This window comes from Nannobrachium achirus (assembly GCF_963921795.1).
Source record: "Nannobrachium achirus genome assembly, chromosome: 19".
Classification (NCBI taxonomy): domain Eukaryota; kingdom Metazoa; phylum Chordata; class Actinopteri; order Myctophiformes; family Myctophidae; genus Nannobrachium; species Nannobrachium achirus.
In genome coordinates, this window is record NC_137826.1 from 36,460,393 (window position 1) to 36,467,459 (window position 7,067).

Consider the following 7,067-nt stretch of genomic DNA (forward strand, 5'->3'; position numbering starts at 1 on the left):
TAACATCTGGTGCGCTCTCTCTCTCTCTCTCTCTCTCTCTCTCTCTCTCTCTCTCTCTCTCTCTCTCTCTCTCGGCAGCTGCCCAGCTGGGGTTATTTTGCTGACATGTCGATCGACGTGTCCAGTATTGTCCGGGTTATTGTGTTGGTGAAATAGGCTCTCCCTTCCTTCCTATTTTTGACTCTCCTTTTCTCCTCTTTCTCTCACCTCTGGCTCCTTCCCTTCCTTCTCCTTGTGTGTCCGTCTTCTAGCTTGGACACATCTCTCCAGCTCTCCCTCTTTCCGTGGTTTTGCGTTGCTACTTTGATCTCCCTCTCTTTGATGAGCGGCACCTTCGTGGCATATGTATTTAGGTTACATGTCCTTTGCGTTAATTGGCCCTCTTGTATTTAGGTTATTCTCTGCAGTGTTTTGCAACTTTGGAGGGAACCGCTACCCTCTGGTTGTACAAGAGTCTGCCTGGGGGCTTGTAGAACAAGAAACCCAGTTTGTTGACAGTGATAGGGGTCACAAGGCTCATTCCTTTGTCGTGGAAGGATAAAGTGTGCTCTGGGTTATTGTGAGGCGGTTTGGTGTGCCATTGAACGTTCTATGCACACACACACACACACACACACACACACACACACACACACACACACACACACACACACACACACACACACACACACACACACACACACACACTATACAGTAACTCTGCTGGTGCATGGTTTGCTTTGAGCTTTGTATTAAAGTTTTCTTTTGGGGGAAAGAAAATGAACAACTTCTGCTGTCAAGGCAAAACGTGAAGTCAGAAGCTGCTCTGGAAGAATGAAGTGTGATTACATAGACAGACTAAAGACATAACAGCTCCGTTTTCCTGGTGCGTGGGTAGAACACCACATGCAGCAAAGTGGCACCTCACACACACACTGCACTCCAAGATCTGGGTCAGTCTTTTCACTCTTTAAGGAGCTGCCCACCCCTAGAACGATCTATAACCAGAAAAAAAGGGCTCCTCTGAGCACGGGTCTCCTGCAAGTCAGGTACTGTATAGGTCAGGGGTCTTCAACAGGGGTCCTCAGAGTTAGGGGGGCTGCCAAATCCTTGTGTGATAGCAGGGCTTGACACTAAGGTCTCAGAGGCACTTGCCCATCGAGCAAGTATAGGTCATGTTCTACTTGCCCAAAGGTCATGCCCACTTGCCCGAAAAGTCTTCCATTATAAAATGATAGGTAATATTTAAATTACCGCTCAATTTAACACTTTTTTTTACCTCCTGGGGCTGTGCGATAAATGTCTGTGCGATAAATGTCATATCTACATTTTTATCCAAATACCAACATAGCTGTGATTGAATATGACTACAGGTTCACGCCTATTTTATATTTTTAAGTGTTGCAACAGTAAAAACAGCACATTATAGGTAAACAGTGCTTTTATTTTACATTCCACAGACCAGAAGACAGATCGCTCTGGCCACGCTCGGATGTTTAGACAGATATCTTGTGTTGTGTTAGACGGTTGCGTCCCCTCTCACTTGCCCGCCCGGTCGGGCAACCTGAAAGCCAACTTCACTTGCTTCACGAGCTTGTAGATCAGCTATTTTTGGCAAATCGGTTTGGTGTAGAGGTAAAAAAGAGCAGACCAAGTACAGAGTGAAAGGGCAAGTTTACTAAGTTGGCCTATCGACGATTTAAGATTCTAAGTGGTTATAAGTGTCAAAAAAGTCTATGAATCTATCTATGAAATCAAAGAATCTCCATCACAACAGTTATACAATATGTAGAGGGGAGAGGGTCCCTACTTCATCTCCCTTTCAGCTAAGGGGTCCTTGGCCAGCAAGAGCCGCTGATACAAACGACCTACGGCCTGGTCGCGACTTAGGCCACGACTTGGAGGTCGTAGGTCCCGGTTCTGGAGGTTTTGCGCGATCTCGGTCGTAATTCAGCGACCTGGGAAGTCCGCGATCGAAACTCTACGCTTGCTAAGGGAAGGGACGCGAGTTTAGAAACTCTACGCTTGCTAAGGGAAGGAGCGCCGCGATCGAAACTCTACGCTTGCTAAGGGAAGGGACGCGAGTTTAGAAACTCTACGCTTGCTAAGGGAAGGAGCGCTCGTTTTCAACAGCGTCGGCAGGTTAGCTACTCAGTGTCGGCAGGTTAGGGTTAGGGTTAGGGTTAGGGTTAGGGTTAGAGTTGGGGTTAGGGTTAAGGTTAGGGTTAGGGTTAGAGTTAGAGTTGGGGTTAGGGTTAAGGATAGGTTTTGGTGCACCTCGCGCGGTCCAAGTGACTACAATGGAGCGCTTCCTACCTCCGGTTCAGCCAATCACAAGCTTCAAAAGGTTGAATAGCGCTGCTGCTCTAGAATATTCTGCAAAAAGACGGCCCGGGGACGACCGAGGTGGCGCAACCACGGCCGGGGGTCGCGAAACTAGACCGGCCGCGACCTAACAAGTATGTACCGCGAACTACGACCTCCAGAACCGGGACCTACGACCTCCAGGTCGTGGCCTAGGTCGCGACCAGGCCGTAGGTCGTTCGTATCAGCGGCTGTCTCTCTCCTTGGCCTGAAAGACCTCTGTTATGGTATTGTGGGACAGCAATGTTTGAAATTCCCCAATCAAGATGGTGGAATATGAAAGATCTGACAGATCCGTCTTGAGCACATGACTACTGAGATAATGAGTAACGATTTGCGTGATGTTTGGACAAAATCGGTAAATGTAAAAAAAAAAGAAATGGTTTACCAAAAATCCTGGTGGCGCTTATAACAGGAGAATGTGAAAAGGTGTTGCCTTCTCTCCAGCTCTTTAACCCATTCAGGCTGGGAACACATTTTAGTGTATGGGAGGGGCTTACAGTACATGTACAGTATGTAGCAACATATTTGTTTTTGTAGGCTAATTTCTGATTTAGGCCTAACTATAGGTTAGGCCTAAACAGAAAATACATTTTCAGGTGGGTTGCCAATTTCAGCCAATCAGGAAAGAGAACCCATTTATCACCGTTTCTTTGTGTCATCTCTTCCAATTTCACTTGTTTATCCTCTATGAGTTCTCTCTCCTGATTGGATAAAATTGGTATCCTGAGTCCTGACCTTAAAATGCATTTTCTGTTCACCAAAGAGCTGGACAGACAGAAACACCTTATTTTAACCATGAAATATGACTCTTTAACCACTGACACTGAGAATTCCTCCGTCTCTCTCTTTTTCACCCATGCATGCACGTTCTCCATCCACACACCATCCATTGTGTCTTGTGTCCTCCAGACTGAAGCACTGTATTTCTGCACGGCAGGCCGTAACCAGAGGCTAGGCTGACCTTTCCATCTGCTCACAATGTGACAGCAAGTAGCCATATCTGAGCAAGCAGAAATTTCACTGATGTCCGCTCAAACACTACGGGTTCAAGTTATGACACCCATTAATATGTTATTATGGTCTCTGACAGCTTGCAAATCCTGACATATTATATATGCAGACCTTGCTCAAAATGGGGTTGAGTTTATAATTTTTTTGCAGACGTAGTGTTGTAAAGACAATTCCTTTCTCGGGAGGGGAGAGACGTGTTCGAAAGGTAATATCACCTTGTGTTAGGTACTGTACACACAGTGTATGTAGTATGTACTGTATGTTCCTCCAAGTATAACATTCATACATAGGGGCGTCACACCAAATTCTGGGCCCTGGGTACAAGGATTCACTGCGGGCCACCCATGAATGTTAACTATTGAAAAATAGCAGATATACAAGCTCACAGCGCGGCACCGAGTGACGCGCTGCGAGCTTGTAGATCTGATATTTTTGAAAAATCATGAAAATGTGTGCCAAGAAACCTATGTTTCCATGTCAGTGATGCTCAAACTTTTTCATGTGAAGGACCCCCCCCATCTCAAAATATTTAGTTCTAGGGACCCCCCAGAAGCAAAATTTGAGTTACAAATGTTCAATTAAAAAATACATATATTCAAAGATTTGCGCACATTTTCACGACTTTTCAAAAATAGCAGATCTACAAGCTCGCAGCGCGGCACTCGGTGCCGCGCTGTGAGCTTGTATATCTGCTATTTTTCAATAGCTAAAGTTACTAGGGCCCCTCCACCTTGGACCCTAGTAACTCAGTCCCACTTTCCTACCCCTTGTGACGCCCCTGTTCATACATACTGAAATACACATTCAGTCACATAGGTCTGATGAAAGGTGCATGTTGAAAAGTCCCACATCTTGTGGGAATGTTTTTCTTTCTTTTCTCTTCCAGGGAACTGGCAGTGTCGGTGCACATCCATATCACTTCACCGATCGCTGTAATCAAACGGAAAGCTTTTACCTGTAAAATATTCCTGGATGCAAAATGTCCAGATAGGAGGGCGCTGTGACAAGTAAGAGAAAAACAGAGGGAGAGAGAAGGGAATTCAAGTGTGTGTGTGTGTGTGTGTGTGTGTGTGTGTGTGTGTGTGTGTGTGTGTGTGTGTGTGTGTGTGTGTGTGTGTGTGTGTGTGTGTGTGTGTGTGTGTGTGTGTGTGTGTGTGTGTGTGTGTGTGTGTGTGTGTGTGTGTGTGTGTGTGTGTGTGTGTGTGTGTGTGTGTGTGTGTGTGTTGATTTGGAGAAAACTGGAGAGGCCCATTCAACCATTCACATGAGTCAATGTGCACACCATCGCACGCAAGACATCTACAGCCAAATATACTCATACTCACGCAAACATAATCAAGAAAAAGGCCTCTAGTTTGAGTGCGTTAACAATAATGTTTGTTGGCTGAAGATTAGGGATTCAACAGTTAATTGAACGAATAGATTTAATCGATCATTTTATAAAGTAATCAATTAATAAACAATCCCTATTTTGGGTGAAATTTTAGTTTTTCTTGAATAGTGTAAATAGTCGATCTAAAAGCTCACGTGTTGTGAGCTTGTAGATCTTCTCTTTTCACTACTTGTTTTCGTGATCCCATTGTGTAATTTAGTTTTAGTAGATTGACCAAATATAATTTGTCAATCGACTCATTTATTAAAAAAAGACTGCACACGCTCATTTATTTAAATTTGAGCATCTCTCTCTCACTTCTCGATTATTCGAATAATGATAAAAGTAATCGACACAATCGCGTAGAAAATGATTGATCGTGGCAGGCCTACTGAAGACTGACACACGGCAGCATCAGAATGTGTATGTGGCATTTCTTTCTTTGAATGAAATGCCTGGATCCCAAGGCTAGTGGTACAGTGACATGCAGCATCAGAATGGGTATGTGGCTGGTGGTGCAGTGAAGTGCAGCATCAGAATGGGTATGTGGCTGGTGGTGCAGCAACATGCCATGCGTTTAACGTCTCCAAAGCAGAAGTTGGCACACCTTGGTGAAAGCACAAAGGAGGGAAGAAGTGTGGAAACAATTTCACACCTTCTGGCTTCCCTGAGCGATATGTAATAGACTATGTCTTTGAGGTGGAAACAAGCTGTCTCTTTGAACCTGGTTCCCAACTCAAGTGCGGGGATAACGGGTTTGTTTATGAATGCAGTGGAGATTTTAGTGGTGTGACTAAAATGGCATAAATACGAGTGACATCAGCTCCACAACAAAGTTTCCATTTCCAGTGTACTAGAGTGGTATCTCTTCTCTTGTAGGCCTACTGTTACTTTGTCTTGCACCATGCTAGCTCTGCTGTGGGTGTGTAGTGTTGCATGTTGCATATTGTTGATGTCGGGCAGAAACCTCTTATCTCTGTATTCGTAACTTTAACGTGTGAAATTAATGCCCTACTTGATCTCACTGGGCCGTGTCACAAAAGTCGCAGATCAACAAGCTGGAAACAATGCGCGAAGCAACCCGTTTTGAGCTTGTTGATCTGCTACGTTTGCCATTTCTGAATTTGATTCCTGAAAAGTAACAGTTTTGGACGGAGTTTCCACCCGACAGAGACCATATGTTATATAAATAATGTTTTGTTCTTTTTGCCACCATACTGATAGTGCTGCCTTGACTTTGATATCTCGCTCCATCACAGTCAAGGTGTGAAGACTGGGATGTCTGTCCATCATGCTGTATATACGATGAGGGTTGCTGGCCTAACATGAGTAATTTTCATAATAAAACTAAACGTTACAGTAGTACGCTATGAGAGGCAGGGGTAATGCAGGAAAGGGCTTACCTTGCCTTGCCTTAAAACAGGTCTAAGTGATTAATAACATCAGCACTCCTCTGAGCACTCCCCCTCTCCCAAATCCTGTGGGCCCACAGGTTTCTAATCGCTGGTATACACTGACAATTCCATGGTAATCCAGCCAGTAGCATACTAGCATTCAATTCACCCATCGCCATGCTTAGAGCAGTGGTTCAAGGACCCCCGAAATGGTATGTATTTGGCTGCATACCCCCATCTAAAAAAAAAAGCTCAAACTAATTTTGCTGGGGAGTTGGGACCCCCTGGTACTCCCCCTCAAGCACCAATGGCTTAGAGCTCTGCCGCTAAAAGGGCTAAAAACACGCACGCACGCACATGTACGTTCACACAGCATACAACCGGCATACAACCGGTGCAATGCACCAGGTGCAATGTTGCAATATGTAGTCTGTGCACTGTGCATGAAGCCTAGCCCTCTGTACTGCTCTCAAAAGGCCATTGATGTTACACAATAGAGTGCAAGGGACAGAGGAAATGGCTTTTCTGGAGGAAGTGAATGAGAGAGAGCGAGAAGGGGGTAGTGGGAGAGAGATGATTCAAAGCTACATGTATTGATGTTGACTGTGCCTATTCTCGAAATCTAACAGACAAAAGCTAACAGACGAAGGAGTTTGAAAAACTGTTCCTAGTTGTAGAACTTTTCTGTGCAAGAAGCTGTCAACTGTGTCTCACTTCCTCCGTGTGTGTGCGTGTGTGCGTGTGTGCGTGCGTGCGTGCGTGCGTGCGTGCGTGCGTGCGTGCGTGCGTGCGTGCGTGCGTGCGTGCGTGCGTGTGTGTGTGTGTGTGTGTGTGTGTGTGTGGTGAAAAACAAGCCTGCACATTTATGCCCGCACGGCACACAGAAACAGTTCTATGTTGGATATTGCTTTTTCAGTTCTTAAGAGGTCCTTAATTGAAAAGCG